Consider the following 18,283-nt stretch of genomic DNA (forward strand, 5'->3'; position numbering starts at 1 on the left):
CTCCTTGTTGACATGCAGAAGGAATCTGGATCTGCACCTGACCGGCTAGTATCCACTGGTCTCGTCAGTGGTATTAAGGTAATAACTAAAAACCTTTCCTCAAATAAGTTGCAAACTTAATATTGTACTTTACTAACTCTCTCTGGTAACCCATAGTTTATTCAAAAGATGGTTGCATTGAATCAAAAATTTCAAGAGGTTGAACAAGAGCGCAATAAGCTGTTGAGAGATAACACAAGGCAACTTCAATCAATGACAAGGCTGGAGAGAGAGAGAGATAAGGCAAAGGCGGAAGCAGCAGCGACCAAGGAGAAACTCGAAACTACCGAGGAGGGTCTCAGTCAGGCACTGTCCGAAATTGACAATACAAAAAAGGCGGCCTACGAGGATGGATTCCAGAAGGGCTTTGATGCTACCACTTCCAGTTATGTGGAGCAGATGCCAGCCATCCAAGATCAGATCTGGGCTACTTGCTGGGAGGCGTGTTTGACCAAGATGGGGGTTGCTGGAGATTCGCCCCTTTGGGAAGATAATGATTCGCCGAGCACCCGTGCCCAGATCGTTCAACAACCAGCGAAGCATCCAGTAGATGACATTGAACAACATATTGAAGAATTTGCCAATGCTGAAGAAGACACGGCTGCTGATGTGCATCCTGCTCAATCACCTGCTCGGGTTTCAACCCTTGAGCCCATTGATTTGGAGGAGAACGCAGTCGTGGATGGTGCAGATTCTGAGATCAACACTAACACTCCAGAAGTCCAGAATGTGGACTGAGCTGGTGAGAATATGAACTGTTTTGGTTGCTGGTCCTGCATTACCATAAACATATATTGGCCCTATGAGGCTCCAGTACTATTAATACTTTATTAACACAGGTATTCGGCCCTTCGTAGCATAACCTTTTATGCTTTGTTCGGCTATCCTCGTGTTTGCATCTGTTTGGAAACCCAAGTATTTCGTACTGTTTGATCATCATCACCCGTACTTTGTCAGGTACTTTTAAATGCTCTAAGTACCTCGTACTTGAGAACGGTCAGTTAAGTTTCACGTACTCAAAAAAACTTCTAAGTATCACGTACTTAAAAATACTTGTGTTTTGGTAACGTTTAAGTTTCTCGTACTTAAAAATTCATACAAGTGTTTCATACTTGTTAAGTATCACGTACTGATAAAATGGTCTAAGTTTCTCGTACTTCAATATTTGTGGCCATCATATACAAGCCAATTGTTTTTCCAAGTGTCTCGTACTTTAAATTCCATACAAGTGTTTTCATACTTGTACGCGTTAAGTTTCACGTACTTAAAGAATCATACTTGCGTTTAAGTTTCACGTACTTAAACAAGGCATACAAGTGTTTACAAGTATTTTTCATACTTGTATTCGTTAAGTTTCACGTACTTAGAACATCACACAAGTGTTTCGTACTTGTGTTTAAGTTTCACGTACTTAAATGTTTTAAAAAATACACAAGTGTTTCATACTTGTGTTTAAGTTTCACGTACTTAAAGTTTTGAAAATCGCACAAGTGTTTCATACTTGTGTTTCAGTTTCACGTACTTAAATGTATACCCTATACCCTGCTCCCCAATACGAATGAGGGAAACTAATCTCGTAGTTCGTATTTAAAACAAATACCAAGAACACAATAGTTATACTAAAAAAGTAACTTCATTCATAATCTGTAAAACTCTCACACAATCACGATGTGCATAAAGAAAAATATACTCATATAAAAAACTTTCTCAGACTATGGACATTCCAAGGTCTTGGCACTGGGTTCCCGTCCAAGTCTGCCAATCGATAAGCCCCAATGCCTACGATTTCTGTAACTCGATATGGCCCTTCCCAATTGGCCCCCAACTTTCCCTCATTAGCTACTTTGGTATTGCCAAGCACCTTTCGTAGCACGAGGTCTCCAATACCAAACTCTCGTGGGTGTACATTCTTGTTGTAACTTTTGATGAGCTACTCTTAGTATGAGGCCAAGTGCACCAGGGCCCGCTCTCGTCATTCCTCGGCAAGGTCTAATTCAATCTCCAAGGCTCTATCATTTCCTCCACTTTCAACCAAAGTGGTCATGTTGGTCGGCAGACCTATTTCCAATGGAATAACAGCCTCTGTTCCATATGCTAATGAATAGGGGGTCTCTCCCGTAGACCTCCTAGGCGTTGTTCGGTATGCCCAAAGTACCAATGGCAATTCATCAGGCCATTTCCCCTTTGCTTTATCCAACCTCTTCTTAATTCCATCAAGAATTGTTTTGTTAGAAGCTTCTGCCTGTCCATTACTTTGAGGGTAGGCCGGAGTTGAGTAGTGATTTCTTATCCCATACTGGGCACAGAAAGTTTTGAACTTCTTCTGAAACTGGGATCCATTGTCTGTAATCAATGAGTATGGGACCCCAAAACGAGTAATGATACTCTTCCACACGAACCTTTCTATCATAGGTTCAGTAATCTTGGCCAAGGGTTCTGCCTCAATCCACTTAGTGAAATAGTCTGTTGCAACTAGCAGGAATTTTCGATTCCCAGTTGCTTTGTGCAATGGACCCACTATGTCCATTCCCCATTGGGCAAACGGCCAGGGACTCGTCAGAGGCACCAGATCCTCGGCTGGTGTTCGAATCATTGGTGAAAACTTCTGACACTTCTCACAAATTTTAACGTACACCTTGGCGTCTTCTTGCATGTACGGCCACCAATATCCTTGGGTGATTGCTCGGTGGGCGATGGACCGTCCCCCAGCATGGCTTCCACAAGTTCCCTCATGAATTTCGTGGAGGAACTTTTGCACCATCTCAGGATGCACACAAAGCTAGTAGGGTCCTGTAAAAGACTTCCTATACAGTTTTCCCTCTGGGGATAACCAGAACCGAGTAGATTTGGTCCTTATTTTGTGAGCCTCCTTTTTGTCCAAAGGGAGTGTTTCATCTCGTAAAAACTCCACAATTGGGTCCATCCAACTTGGTCCTTGGTTCACGTCCAAGACCATCTCCACGCTTCTCCCAATGCTCGGCTCAGTCAGATACTCCACGGCTATTTTTCTTTTAAACTCGGATGGTACAGCTGCGGCTAACCATGCCAATGAATCTGCATGAGCATTCTTTCCAGAACTTATCTGCTCAATATACACCCTTTCGAAGGTATCGAGCAGATCTCTGGTCACTTGTACATAGGCCGCCATCTTCTAGCTCCAGGTTTCATATTGCCCGAACAGTTGATGGACTACGAGTTGTGAATCAGAATACACCCTAACACGTTTAGCTTTTAGGGTTTTTGCACTTCTCAAACCAGCTAAGAGTGCCTCGTACTCTGCCACGTTGTTTGATGCATTGAACCCTAGCCGAATAGATAGTTCCAACATTGATCCTTCAGGGGGTAAAAGCACAACCCCGATTCCTGATCCAGTGTTGCAAGCTGATCCATCAATGAACAGCTTCCATTCCAAGGGATCTTGTTCGGCAAATACCTGTTTCTTCGTTACAGGTGTCTTCGCTTCACACTCCTTTCTCGTAGGAGGCAAAGGTGCAATTGTAGGTGAGAATTCTGCCACAAAATCAGCCAACACTTGGCCTTTGATTGCTGTGCGCGGCTGATAATCAATATCGTATTGGCTCAACTCAACGGACCAAGTTGAAATCCTTCCCGAGAAGTCTGCTTTTCGTAGCAGTGATTTTAATGGGAACTCTGTGTAAACCACAACTTTATGGCTCTGGAAATAATGCGGCAATTTTCTGGTTGCTGTCCTTAGGGCTAAGACTAACTTCTCGAGGGGCAGATATCTTGTTTCCGCATCTAACAACGTTTTGCTCACATAATAAATAGGAATTTGCTCGGATCCCTTGTTTCTCAAGAGGACTGCACTTACAGCATGCTCAAAAACAGCTAAGTATAAAACTAGGGACTCACCTGGCTCTAGAGTCGAAAGAAGGGGAGGAGAGGCCAAATATCCCTTCAGATCCTGGAAGGCCTGTTCACAATCTGCTCCCCATTTGAACCCTTCCCTTTTCTTTAACAGCTGAAAGAAAGGTCTGCACTTGTCACTTGACCGGCTAATAAGTCGATTAAGAGCTGCTGCCATCCCAGTCAACCGTTGGACTTCTTTCGTTGTCCGAGGACTCTGCAGATTCTGTAAGGCCTTTATTTGGTCGGGATTCGCCTCTATCCCCCTTAGAGTTACAAGATGGCCCAAAAACTTTTCAGAACCGACTCCAAACGCACACTTCGAGGCGTTGAGTTTCAACTTGTATTTCCTCAAAATCTCAAAAGCCTCTCTCAAATCTGCAATATGGCCTTTGTGGGCACGCGCCCCCGGAATTTTTATTTGTAAAATCGGGTGCGGCCCTTTTTGTTGGAAAAGCGCGGCGAAACGCCTCGATTCAGAGTCGCCACTCGGGTTTTAGCGGTGAGAATACCCAAGGAACCGAACTCGAAAACGTTTGCCACGTTTGTTTGACTTTGAAAAGGCATAGACCGGTCCGTCGTCACCTTCGATATCTGAGGTTCGGGAGCCAGTTTACGAGAGGGGAAGGGTTTTATGGCACCCCTCTCGCCCAATCCGGAGATCGGTCTCTACTCGGGCATTTTGTAAAAGCGCTTGCATTTTTCTCTCATTTGATCATTCTTTAGCCAGTTAGTGCGGGGGAGCAGTTAATGGGGGGGTTAAAACTTTAACAAGTTGTGATTTATGTGATAAAAATGCTTGCGGATGGCTTGATTGCAATGCTAAAATATAGATTGAGAACAAGCACTGAGCAAACTGGACAAAGTGCAGTACGCTGCCCCGCAAAGGCGTGAGCAGGTTCTACCAGCATGCACTGGCTGAGCCACTGCATGTTGATACGACCTGCGCACGCCACATGGAGACTGGCGTACTCCACTCATCTAGTTTCACAGTCCTTGTTTGTAATCCTCTGGGCTCTGGAAAAGGACCAGCGCACACCCAGGACAAACCATGCAATAAAATAAGCAGGATATATACATTTACAGACAGATGGAATGGCTTGAAGCCAACAAAAAGAAAAAAAAAAGACAGAAAACCCCCAAAACAGAGTGAGGACAGGAAAGAGGCCAAGACTAAACTAAGATGCAAGGGCCAGCCACTGGATCTTAGCTTTAACTGCCGTATGCCAGTCATGGACTGCCGTACGCACGTTTGACCCTAATCCAGTGCTTGGCTTTTACATCATCTGGGCTCTGGAACATGACCAGAAGGATCCCAGAGGCCTTCCAAACAGATATAGAATAAGCAATAACCTTTATATCTAAACAGTTCTAAACATACAGAAAGCAATGAACTGGTTATTTAGCATGCAGGGGTGATTGACAGAAAGATAAAACAACAGGAACGATGATCCATGACCCCACACCAGTTGTGCTCGTACTGCCATGACTGGCGTACAGCATAGAATTACTGGCTTGCGCCATGTTCCATCTGATACGATTGTTATATTTTTACCAGTTCAAGGCCAGGACTAGTATTGTTTACTAGCCTGGGCCTTGCTGGTTCCCCTCAGGGGCCGAAAACAGAAAGGGATGCAAAGGTGGTATACCTTTTTGAGTGTTGAAGTTTGAAGGTGGTTTAGAACCTAGAGGTTGAAGATGAATGTTGTATGGTGACTGGATATCAGTGGAGGTATATGGAAGTGGGCTTCCTTTCTTTCTCTTTCAATGGAAGAATAAGAAGAGAAGCAAGAAGAAAGGAGAGGGGAGCTTTTTGCTTCTTAATGATGCTAACCCCTTGCAAATGAATGCAAGGGGGGTATTTATAGGGGAGAGAGACTGAGATCAGTCTGGTGCTAGGGCCTGTTTGGCTGGTCAAGGCAAGGTTGGAGCCTCCCATGCATTAAATGCATGGGACTTGCCTTGATGGGGGGTGTAGGAGAGAGAGGGAGCGAGCCTGGACGATACAATCATCAGGGGCTACTGTGGCCGACGTCAGGGTGGCACAAAAGTCCCGCCCAAGTGGCTGAATAAAGTTGATTTGACTGGGTTTGACTGGCGTGCGCCACTATTAACTGGCGTGCGCCGGTAAAAGCTGGGCCACTGGTCGATGACTGACACGTGGCAGATGACTGGCGTACGCATCCAGGACATTGGCGTGTGCCAGTTTGGTTTTGCTGGGGCTGTTTGGCTCTGGTTTGAAGGGTTTGATATGGGTTTGAAAGAGGCTCGGGACACTCAAAGTTCAAACACACCTTTGTCCTTAAACTGTTTTCGACTAAAATCATCATTGGGGAAATAAAAGATCGACAAATAACGCTATCTGGACAGTCCAGAATGGGGTGTCTACAGCCTTGCCCAGCTTTACTTTTCACCACCATGTCATCTATGTAAACCTCCATAGTTTTGCCGAGCAATTTTCTAAACATGATGGTTGCCAATCTCTGATATGTTGCCCCTGCATTCTTCAATCCAAAGGGCATGACATTGTAGCAGTACAACCCTCGTGGTGTAATAAAAGAAGTCTTCTCCTAATCTGGCCCAAACATGGCAATTTGATGATATCCTCGATATGCATCGAGAAAACTCATTCGTTCGTATCCTGCAGTGGCATCAACGAGTTGGTCTATCCTTGGAAGTGGAAAGCTATCCTTTGGGCAGGCTTTGTTCAGGTCTGTGAAGTCTACGCAGACTCGCCACTTTCCATTCTTTTTCTTTACTACAACAGTGTTGGATAACCATTCTGGGTAGTAGACTTCACGTATTGCTTTGGCCTCCAACAAACGATCGACTTCCTCGATAACTGCATCCACATGCTGCACGGCTGCCCTCCATTTTTTCTGAACGATTGGCTTATGCTCAGGATCAACGTTTAAATGTGTAGACACCCCATTCTGGACTGTCCAGATAACATTATTTGTCGATCTTTTATTTCCCCAATGATGATTTTAGTCGAAAACAGTTTAAGGACAAAGGTGTGGTTGAGCTTTGAGCGTCCCTAACCTCTCTCAAACCCCTTTCAAACCCTTCAAACCAGAGCCAAACAGCCCCAGCAAAGCCAAACTGGCTCACGCCAGTGTCCTGAAGGCGTACGCCAGTTATCTGCCACGTGTCAGTCATCGACCAGTGGCCCAGCCTTTACTGGCGCACGCCAGTTAATAGTGGCTCACGCCAGTCAAACCCAGTCAAATCAACTTTATTCAGCCACTTGGGCGGGACTTTTGTGCCACCCTGACGTCGGCTACAGCGTCCCTGATGATTACTCTCGGCAGAGACGTTCCCTCTCTCTCCTACACCCCCCATCAAGCCAAGTCCCATGCATTTAATGCATGGAAGGCTCCCTTCCTCTCCCAACCAGCCAAACAAAGCCTTGGTCCCAGACTGATCTCAGTCTCTCTCCCCTATAAATACCCCCCTTGCATTCATTTGCAAGGGGTTAGCCTCATCAAGAAGCAAAAGCTCCCCTCTCCTATCTTCTTGCTTTTTTTCTTCTTCCTCTATTGAAAGAAAAAGGAAAGAAGTCCTCTCCCATACACCCAGCTGATATCCAGTCACCATCTAAGCATCCATCTTCAACCTTTAGGCTTTAAACCACCTTCAAACTTCAACACCCAAAAGGTATATCACCTTTATATTCCTTTCTATTTTCGGCCGCTGAGGGGAACCAGCAAGGCCCAGGCTAGTAAGCAATACTAGTCCTGGCCTTGAACTGGTAAAATACAACAATCGTATGCGACGATACTTGGCGCACGCCAGTTTCTACATGCCGTACGCCAGTCATGGCAGTACGAGCACAACTGGCGTGGGGATCATGGATCGTCATTCCTTTTGTTTTATCTTTCTGTCAATCACCCTCGCATGCTAAATAACCACACTACAAGAAATCAGGCTTTTTGCGAGGACTATAATTTCTCGCAAAATCCAAATTTTTTCTCGCCAAAAGCCTTTTGCGAGGAAATTTCATTCGTCGTCACTTCCTCGCAAAAATATAGTCTCTGATTCTCTTTTGCGAGGAATTTTTTTTCCCTCGCAAAAAAAATACATTTTGCGAGAAATTGGCTTTGTCGCAATTGAGTACACCATTTAGCGAGGAAATTAATTGAACGCTAATATTAAACAAATTAGTCACTAAAGGTGGGCAGTTTCTTGCAAAAAATATCTCATTAGCGACAAAGTGTTTCCTCGCTAAAACAATAAATCTTTTGGCGAGGAATAGATTTCTCGCAAAAGACTATTCCTTTTGCCAACATAGGTCTTGATTTTTGCAAGGAATATTTTTGTCGCAAAAGGTGATTTCTTTTTGCAAGGAAGAAATACCTCGCCAAAGACTGTTTCTTTTGACAAACTGGTGAATCCTTTTCGCTAGGAAACTTGCCCCTCGCAAAAAACGAATTTCTTATAGCAAGGAAAATTTTGTCAAAAATAGTTTTTTTTTTGCTACAAATTAACTAAATCATTACACAAAAATACTAGTTGCTTGATATTTTTTTTTGCTTCCTGTCATGATTTCAAAAACATAATTCATCAAACTCAAAGGCAATAAAATAAAATTAACTTAAACTAGTTAAAATAAGTCAAAACACGATATCTTAACCTTAATCTTCTTCAATACCCAAAACAAAAGCCAAAAACCCCTTGAACATAACATCAAGCATCAAAAGCAAGAACCACAATCCAATGACTATATATAATGTGTACTACCATATACCAAAAACTAAAGACATCATTTTTCCATCTAGTAGTACCAATACATAAGACAAAAGGCAGCTTTGTCCCTCCAAAACATCGTTCATCTCATATCTCCTACTACATTGTATCTTCATCCACCAAATGATCACCATCGATTGTTGAGCAATCTGCATGTAACACAATAAAAAGCTTTACAAATTATAGTCATGAGTAATAATTGATTGCAATATGTCATCACTACTAAACATGAATATCCCTAGTAGCTTAAAGCATAGATTATGACTTAACCCCAAAAAATGAAGCAGTAATAGAGTCCTTAAACAGATAACACTAACTATAATGAGTTGCAATAAAATCAGTCTCTTAATCGCTCAACAAGGATGAGCTAAAGCCAAAAAAGTGCAGCTTTGCTCAACCCATAAAAATGCTAACGTTACACTTTCAGCACTTATACCATACTAGTGCATGCTCCTGCCTGAAGGCACGGCGCAACGTATTCTGAACTCAAACTAAATGACTACCCTTCACTATTATTAACCACTTCTACCAATGAACCCGACTTCTCCGGAAAGAAACTAAGGCCGAGTTTTCCCTTTTAGCCCTTTAACTGGATTACAGTCGTTGGCCTCCCCCGCCAATGAATTATCCTTCTCTACCTTCTATCTAGTCAATTATTTGTGCCTAAAGGCACAACGCAATATGTTCTACACACAACGAAAATAAATTACCCTTCCTTGCTACTGACCAATTCTATTAATGAACCCATCTTCTCTAAGAAACAGTTTTTTTTTCTAAAATGCTTCAAACATGATATCCCAAAATCATACAACAGTTTACAAAGTAAAAAAACAAAGTGTTCGACAATCAACCAACTATTCTCTCATGCACCCTCAACACTAAAGGAATACGATAAGAACCAACATTTTAAAATTTAAGCACACCAGTTAGTGCTCTACGTCAACGAAATCATAATAAATCTAAGCACACCAGCCAATGCTCTGCATTTAACAACATAAGAGAAAATATAAGCACACCAGCCAGTGCTATGCATTTAACACAAGTACATCTAAGCGCTACCAGCCAGAACTCTACATAATAAGGGAATACTTACGGATCTGAAGCATCACGATTCGATGTACTCTAACCTTCCGATGCGACCTTCGCTTTTCTTCCATTTCACTTTTGTGCACCTCGTTGCCTACAACAAAAAATTATGCAAGTGTTTTACGAGATTTGTATCATTTTGCTTGAGATTCTTTCAAGAACCACTGACTTTTCCTAGTTTATTGATGATGTTTCCAAGAAACAAATGAAAATTAAGGAATGTGAAGTAGAAGTACTAATTAATAATGGCAACTGACGTTTCCTACTTCATTAGTGGCAACTGTCACTGATGAAGCATTAGAATTGAAGCCGTCGGGTCCATTAGGCATTAGAGCAAACCCTGAAGACTGCACCAGCACAAGTCCCGAACTACCGACCAAGAGAGCAATGTTGACGTCTAATTGGCTAATTGGTGTAGAAGTAACGAAGAAGCAAAATCCATCCCTTGAAGTCTCTTGTAACAGATATTCAAGATCCTGTCAAATGACAGCGGTACTCTATCAATGTAAAGGAAACTCCAGGGTGAAATTTATTATTGAGGCATCCTTTAAAAAAACTTGCACTAATTGAACTTGTGTGGTCTCGTCTAGGAAAACTACTTTCTTATGTAGAGTAATGCAATTACTCTCGGAGGAAAGCCTGATCACTTCTTCTGGCTCCTCTACGTTTAGTAATGTAGGCCACTGCAACGTGTGGATGTGTTAGAAACTCTTACAACCTAACAAATAGAAACTCTCACAAACTTTTAAGAACAGAGCGCTGCATGACATACTAAACCAGACAACACAAAACAACTAATCATTGCAACTCGTAAGCAATACCTGTCACAAATGGCGAGAGGCACAGCATTAACAAACGACCTCAAAGACCTAAAATAACAGGCAATAAAACATGACAAATCGACGGGAAAGATCCAAGAAGAAGCAATTGTCACACTTGACCCCCCCCCCCCAACCCCCAATCAGAAATCTCCTCCCATTGCCTTCATCCCTCACGATCACGACACGTACCAACTTGACCCCCTCACGATGACAACACGTAACCCACTACATGGAAAAAGTAATATGACCCTTCTACCCAACCAAACAAACACAACATCCATACAATTGAGGGACATAATTGTCCAAATCAGGCAAAAAATGCCTAGCGATGAAATCAACCAAAGTCTTTCTTTTTTAAGAGGAGTAGGATATGCAATAGTATACATACACGCAATCACGTATTAACTATTTCATATCACTTCAAGCTTCAGTAGAAAGAATAGCAACACCGGAAAAGGGCTAGTTTCTCCAACTAAATTGAGCGTAGAATTAGGTCCTATTGCAAACAAAAGCATCACATCATGATCATCATGAAGTGGGCAGAATCACTTGAATGGAATAAAAGTAGCAAAGCAAAAGGAAGGATTATAGCTATAGGATCCCAGCAATGCAAAGCTGTCTTCCCATTATGAAAGAAGGGTTCACAGCTGTAACATTGGACTTGCAGTTAAAAAAGAATGGTTTTTACGTACCTCGAGTTCATAAGATTTTGGTAGAAATTGGCTTAAAGTGAGAGACCGATTCTACCGAAGATTCTGCAAAATAATTACACAAAAAAATGAACGAAACCATAAGGCTATTGTAGTTGGCACATTTTATCAAACACTTAGTAGGCAATTGAAGTACTTGTTTAGAAATGATGAAAAACTTATAGTAAGGACACACATCCAAGCTCAACAAACTGTGAGGCTAATTAACACATTAAGATCTATTAGTTTCCACATGTCTTTTCCACATTGGTTTGCACGTGTGAGTTTACTACAACTAAGCACTTCCAAAAAAATATAATTCTGTATCAGATGTATTATAATTGATTCCCGAAATACTACATTCCAAATGCACGTTGTTCTATAGAGATTGGAAATAGGTAAGCATTCCTTGGCACATTCTAAAATCAGAACTGCAAACAACCAATTACCAGAATCTAGGAATCCAATCAAAAATTCTCCATATTTTTCTGTTGAGCTTCAGATATGATATACTTAGTAGCAACATCAACATTTAATCAAACACCTGGAGTGTGTTCAAAAAAACGAACGCAGAGAGAGAGAGAGAGAGAGAGAGAAGTAATTTAGCCCACGCAAGAGAAATTGTCAATACTAACCAGATTATCCTCTTATTGGAACAACCAATTTGGGGTTTTGCTTTAGATCTTCTACTTGTTTAGTCTACTGACACACACCGGTTTCGAGGACTTGTATAAACCACGGATGGATTGACATTCAGTACTTCTGGATTTTCGCTCAAAAACTCTGTACTTCATGCTGTCAAACAACTCTAGCAACGGCAGCAACAGAAGAGCTTCAGGTTCAGAGAGATCGAACCCAGAACTTGAGATAAACCGTACTCTGTGCATGTGTGTGCTCCAAATCCATTACGACTAAATAGAGAGAGAGAGAGAGAGAGAGAGAGAGAGAGAGAGAGAGAGATTGTGTGTACCTGCGACGGACGGTGAGCGATCGACAATCAGTGAAGATGCCGGTGAGAGATCGACGACGATTAGAAAGAAATCAGGATTTGGGGCTTTTTGTCTTTACTCTTAAGGGGTTTTCGTTTGGGCGAAGGAAAATTTGAGAGGGTAGTTCAAAAGAAAGTGAAAAAAGGAGGAGGGAAATATGATTTTGGGTGTACTTTTAAGAGGGATGAAATTTCGCGGATGTGTCTGGAACAATTGATGTGCATAATCAGACTATATTTTCTTGTAGTGATCCATTGACGTGTATAATCAGACCATATTTTCTTACGGTGATCCAAATCTCTACTCAATTATCCAAATCATTCATCTTGCAAGACTCGTCAAATTAAATTGATCGGACATCCGCAACTACCTCGTTGAAATACTTTTATACAATAAAAAAAAAATTAGACGAGTCTAATCATTTTTTTGGCATGAATAACCTATTCCAATATGGTGGTTACGTGTGTCCGTTAATCTTATTTTCTGTAGGAATGGTCAGTAGTATAGGGTACAAATGATAGACGGTTTTGATCGCGAATAAATACTTCAAGTGGTGTTTGGGTGGTGTATTATGAGACTTTAATACCTCTGGACATATTGAATGTCTTCCGATCAAGTAGTTGTTGATATCCGATGATCTTCTATTTGGGTGACACTTATTGAATTGGTAGAATGTGAAATTCTAACGGTTTAGATCATCCGTTATAATTATAGACTCAACAATGATCTTTAGAATCTATACGTTTAACTTACTTGATAGTAAACTAAGTCATGTGCTGTAGGCGAATGCACAGTAGCCACATAACTATAACACAATCATGATGATCGATACCGTTGATTTCCTTGAGTTTGTCAATTAAATCATTCACGTGAATTTTTGGCTCAATTGGTTTAGAAAAACTCCTTCATCGGTATGCAAATTTGTTTATAAAATTAAAATTTTAAGTCTGACCAAGTGTCTAACGATACGCGATCAACTTCATTCATGGTACAAAGTGATTTAGTCCATATTACGTAAAAAATAGACGATTTTGATCTAAAAGAAGGCCTCATGCGGTGCACTATAAGACTTTAATTTCTTTGGACGTATTAATTTCTTCTTGCAGTAACGCCAATTCCTCGCAAACTATGCTTTTAACTGTTGCTTGGACTAACATAGCCACAAAAAGGAAGTTTAGACTTATAGCGAAAAATTTATTATTTTCTCGCAAAAAATTGATTTTTTGCGAGGAACACAATTTCCTGCAAAAAATAACCATAGCCTTTAGTGACAAATTCTTTATTTCCTCGCAAATAACCAATGTTTTTTCGAGAAAACTAATTCCTCGCAAAAGGTTTTCAACTTTAGCGTCCCAATAAATTTGCCACAAAAAGTCACTACAGGCTTTTGGCGACAAAATACTGTATTTCCTCGCAAATTCATTTTTCCCGCCTACATAAAAAATTCCCGCCACATTTTTTGCGACAACAATTAGCGAGGAATTTTGAAACTTTGTCGCAAATACTCTTTAGCGACAAGTAAATAGCGAGGAAAATTTCTTGTAGTGCCAGTTTACTGTCTTCTGTATGTTTAGAACTGTTCAGATGTAGTAGTTATTGCTTATTCTTTGTCTGTTTAGAGGGCCTCTGGGATCCTTCTGGTCATGTTCCAGAGCCCAGATGATGCAAAGCCATGCACTGGATAATGGTTACACCTGCGTACAGCATCGTATGACTGGCGTACGGCAGTTGTACTACGACCCAGTGGCTGGCCCTTGCATCTTAGTGTGATCTTGGCCTGCTTCATGTCCCCACTCTGTTCAGGGGGTTTTCTGTCTTTTTCCTTCTTTTTTATGGCTTCAAGCCCTTTCATTTGTCTGTAAATATATATATATCCTGCTTGTTTAAACTGCATGGTTTGTCCTGGGTGTGCGTTGGTCCTTTTCCAGAGCCTAGAGGGTTGCAAACAAAGACTGTGAAACCAGATAAGTGGAGTACGCCAGTCGTTCTGTGGCGTGCGCAAGTCCAACCAACATGCAGTGGCTCGACCAGTGCATGTTGGTAGAACTTGCTCATGCCCCTGCGGGGCAGCGTACTGCAATTTGTCCAGTTTGCTCAGTGCTTGTTCTCAATCTATATTTATTATTGCAATCAAGCCATCCATAAACATTTTGTCACATAACTGCAACTTGTTATAGTTTTAACCCCCATTAACTGTTCCCCCGCCCTAACTGGCTAAAAAATGATCAAAATGAGAGAAAGATGCGAATGTTTTTATAAAATGCCCGAGTAGAGACCGATCTCTGGATTGGGCGAGAGGGGTGCCATAAAACCCTTCCCCTCTCGTAACATGGCTCCCGAACCTCAGATATCGAAGGTGACGACGGACCGGTCTACTCCTTTTCAAAATCAAACAAACGTGGCAAACGCTTTCGAGTTCGGTTCCTTGGGTGTTTTCACCGCTAAAACCCAAGTGGCGACTCTGAATCGAGGCGTTTCGCCGCTCTTTTCCAAACACTAAAAGGGCCGCACCCAATTTCCCGAAGCAAAATTTCCGGGGTGGCATGCCCACAGTGGCGACTCTGCTGGGGACCATTGCGTTGATTGATATTTGGGCGATTAATACATAATTGAACAATTCTCGAAAAGCTTGTCAAAACAGTACGCTTTGCGCTACTGAAGAACAGAATGGTAACGTAATAGGATCTCAGCATCCGACCAATCCGAACTGGGGCTTTTTACTATTGTTCTCTTGTGTAGTTTTCTACAAGTATCAATTAACAAAAGTGAGCCAAGCTTCAAAAGGCATTTGTTTTCAAAAGCGTTGCATTTCTCTCTCATTTAATCATTCTTCGGCATTCTCCGTTCGTATCGATGATTGGTCAGCCCCGTTGAGGTGTTTTGGGTAACCGGCACAGTTTACTGGAGCCCGGGGTCCTCGAACGCCCAACAACCTTGGACGATGATGAGTCGTACTACCGTTCGACCATTGCTTTGCTCTACGCGTTGCAATGGGAGGTATATCGCAGCTCTAGTCAGAGGAATCCCTTTAAGCCAAAACCGGCCTCTACAGCGTTTACAAAGCACTAGAACCTTTCAACATAAGACAGGAACCCGCAGGGTAGGATTACTCGTTTCTAACCCCATATCCTGTCTATGTGTTACCGCTTTTCCTATCGCATGCTTGTACATACATTCATGACCGTTTTTGCGTAGGAGCATGCTAGGGCGGCTTTTAGGATGTCTTTTGTCGAGTCTGTCTTGCGCCCGCTCGGCGTTGCCTTGGACCGATGACGAGTCGTGCATCTCGATGTTGCACGTTACCAAAATTTTCAAATCCTTAATCAATGAGACTTTGGGAAATCGATACTTCCTAAGTCCTTGCCTAAAACCCCATCGAGGTTTCAAACCGAAAACTAGGAGCAACGGAGGAAATGGCATGATGCTTACACCACTCGGGTTAAAAGTGCTAATCACTTACACCAGGCTCCGGCACAGTGCTGCTTACGCCATTTCGGTTACGGTATCATGACATCTACACCGAGTTGTTCCAAAATCAAACTTTGAAACTTCGAGAAGGGTAGAAGTCAAAGGCTTAGGCTGTTTTGGCATCCCTTAGTAACATTCGATTCGATCAAGGATACACCGTCGAAAAGAAAATTCGAGGATTCCATGGCAACTGTCTGAGTGGTGTGAAGCAGACTCCCCCTAGTTCTAGAGTCTAGGAGGACACCGACGACGTTGGCATGATCATTTTTTCCTCTCTTGTCAATTCTTTCAAATAAAATGACTGCAGGCTGTCACTGAGCTCTTGTACTTTGCCGTCTAGTCATGTCGATGTCAAAGCAGAATTCCAAAATCAAGAGCCAAACCTACTTGGGACCGTCCGTCGAGTCTGTTTGAGGATTTGATTTGGGGTTCATCTCTCAGTCAACCGCAACGGACGCTCTGGCCTGCACTGTGTCACGAGAGGATTCACCACCGACTACTCCGCACGAGTCCCCTCCGTCTACTCCAGCTCCGCCAGCGTCTCCCAAGCTTGTTAAAACAGAAGTACTACCCATGGCGGATGTCCCACCTCCGAATCTTGCAACCGTCTTAGCCGATCTGCAGCGCAACCTGGCCATCATGCAACAAAGGGCCGACCAGGCCGACGCCTCTATGGCCAATCTTCAAACCCTAATCGAGGAGCGACTTCCCCTTGTAGCAGGAGGGGAAGGCGGTGAAAGGCGTGAACAGGGAGCCGCTGGCCAGGAGGAACCACTGGTTGAGAATCCCGCTCCAAGCCCAGAAGTGGCAGCCTTAGTCGCCAAAATGGCCAAGTTGGAAGAAGCCGTTGCCAAATCCGAAAGAAAAGGGTCGGGAGTACTAGACATGGACCACCTCTGCCCATTTTCGAATGCCCGGCTGCCCGATCGGTTCAAAATGCCCGATTTTACAAAATTCGACGGTACTGGAGACCCGAAAACTCACTTGTTGGCCTATCATGGAGCCATGAAGCTGCATGGCGTCGGGGAGGATGCCATGGCCCAGTTGTTTCCGCAAACTCTTGCCGGTCCCGCCTTCCAGTGGTTCCTGTCGCTCGACATCTCCAAGAGGCGGACATGGGAGGACATCGGCACGGCCTTCAATGCCTAGTATAGCTACAACGCCCAACTCAAAATGACCACTCGGGAGTTGGAATCCACCAAGATGACTGCAAAGGAGTCCTTTGCAGACTTTATCCAAAGATGGAGAGCCAAGGCCGCTCTCATGCCCGACCATCCAAGCGAGAAGGATCAGATCCGCATCATCTCCCGTAATCTGCAGCCCAACTTTGCCAAAAACCTCGTGTTGGTTCAGGGCGCAAATTTCGAAACCTTCTATGACTCCGGGCTGGCCATCGAAGAAGCCCTTCAAACCGGCGTTCTGCCTAGGAATGACAATTCCTCCTCCACCTCAGTCTCAAAATCAAAGCCCCGTGCATACACCGGGAACAGCACTGCTTTGTTCGGTGGCAACAGCTACGCCAACGCGAACTCTGCTAACAACCCCTCTGCCCAAAGTTCCAACCACATTGCCGACATCAACCAAGTTCAGACCCCTCAAAGACCCCGAAACCGCAATCAACCCCGTAACTTCGCCAACTTCGAGGCACCTCTCTCCTCAGTGTTGGAGAAGCTAATCAAAATCGGGCACCTTAGGCCTCTAGCCCCAACTCCGCTTCCTCAAAATCCACCCCCTAGACATAACCCCAACGCTTTCTGTGCGTACCACCAAATGCCCGGCCATTACACCGACTCCTGCTATCGCCTCCGTCACACGATACAAGATTTGGTGGACAATGGCACCCTTCCGACTCCACCCACAAAGCCCAATGTCATCTCCAACTCCTTGCCCAAACATGACCCTAACCCTCAAGTGAACCAGATAAACCTCAGCTCCACCATATTCAACCCCACCAACCATATCACCTCAACCATCAACCCAAGACCAGTTGTACCCTTTCCCTCCGAACCAAGCATTAACATGATGGCGGCCGGTTGGGCCATGGAGGACAAAGCCAAGGAGTGGGAAGAGCTTTGCAGTGATTGGACTGAACAGTATAACATGGGATTCCCCGCGCACCCTCAGGTCAATCAAATATGGCTAGACCAGTGGCAGGTAGAATGGAACGCGGCGCAGGCTGACCCTTTGGATGGTCTCTCTTTGTTCGCGCTCTTTTACCAGCCCGAGTTAAGCCAAGTCGAAGTGGAAGCCGAGGAATACGTGTGGGATCCACAGCCTGGTGGATGGCAATTGGGTCAAGGTCTCGAGACTGATGTGGATCAAACCGACTTCGATGAGAAGTACTGGGACCAGTTCCAAGAAGGGGAGATTGTGCCCGATATTCGTCGCCCACTAGGCACCATGTTACCCTTGGTAAACGCTATTGCTGACACGCTCGACCATCGCATCCATGAGTTTGATCCTACTCTCGACTTCGTCTCTGTGGAACAGCCTTGCCCTAGTGTTTCTGCTCCCGGAGATGACTGCTCAATCATGGTCCTAGATGCGCTTCCGGCCGACCTCTGGGACGCGGAAGAAA

The 18,283-nt window shown here is 43.6% G+C and overlaps 1 long non-coding RNA gene across 4 annotated transcripts; it reads right to left on the reverse strand.

The window, feature by feature from the left end:
- Positions 1–8,475: 8,475 nt before the first annotated feature.
- On the reverse strand, positions 8,476–12,399 carry LOC131333775 (uncharacterized). 4 transcript variants are annotated; one of them, XR_009201906.1, is made up of 4 exons: positions 12,226–12,399; positions 11,252–12,056; positions 9,746–9,832; positions 8,476–8,801 (listed from the first exon to the last, which is right to left on the reverse strand). It is a non-coding gene; the product is annotated as an uncharacterized LOC131333775 (long non-coding RNA). The 4 variants fall into 4 exon arrangements; XR_009201907.1 differs by having other exon boundaries at positions 11,252–12,043; positions 12,219–12,399; XR_009201905.1 differs by having other exon boundaries at positions 12,219–12,399.
- Between the last annotated feature and the right edge of the window lie 5,884 nt (positions 12,400–18,283).

The sequence above is a fragment of the Rhododendron vialii genome, chromosome 7a, assembly GCF_030253575.1.
Source record: "Rhododendron vialii isolate Sample 1 chromosome 7a, ASM3025357v1".
Classification (NCBI taxonomy): Eukaryota; Viridiplantae; Streptophyta; class Magnoliopsida; order Ericales; family Ericaceae; genus Rhododendron; species Rhododendron vialii.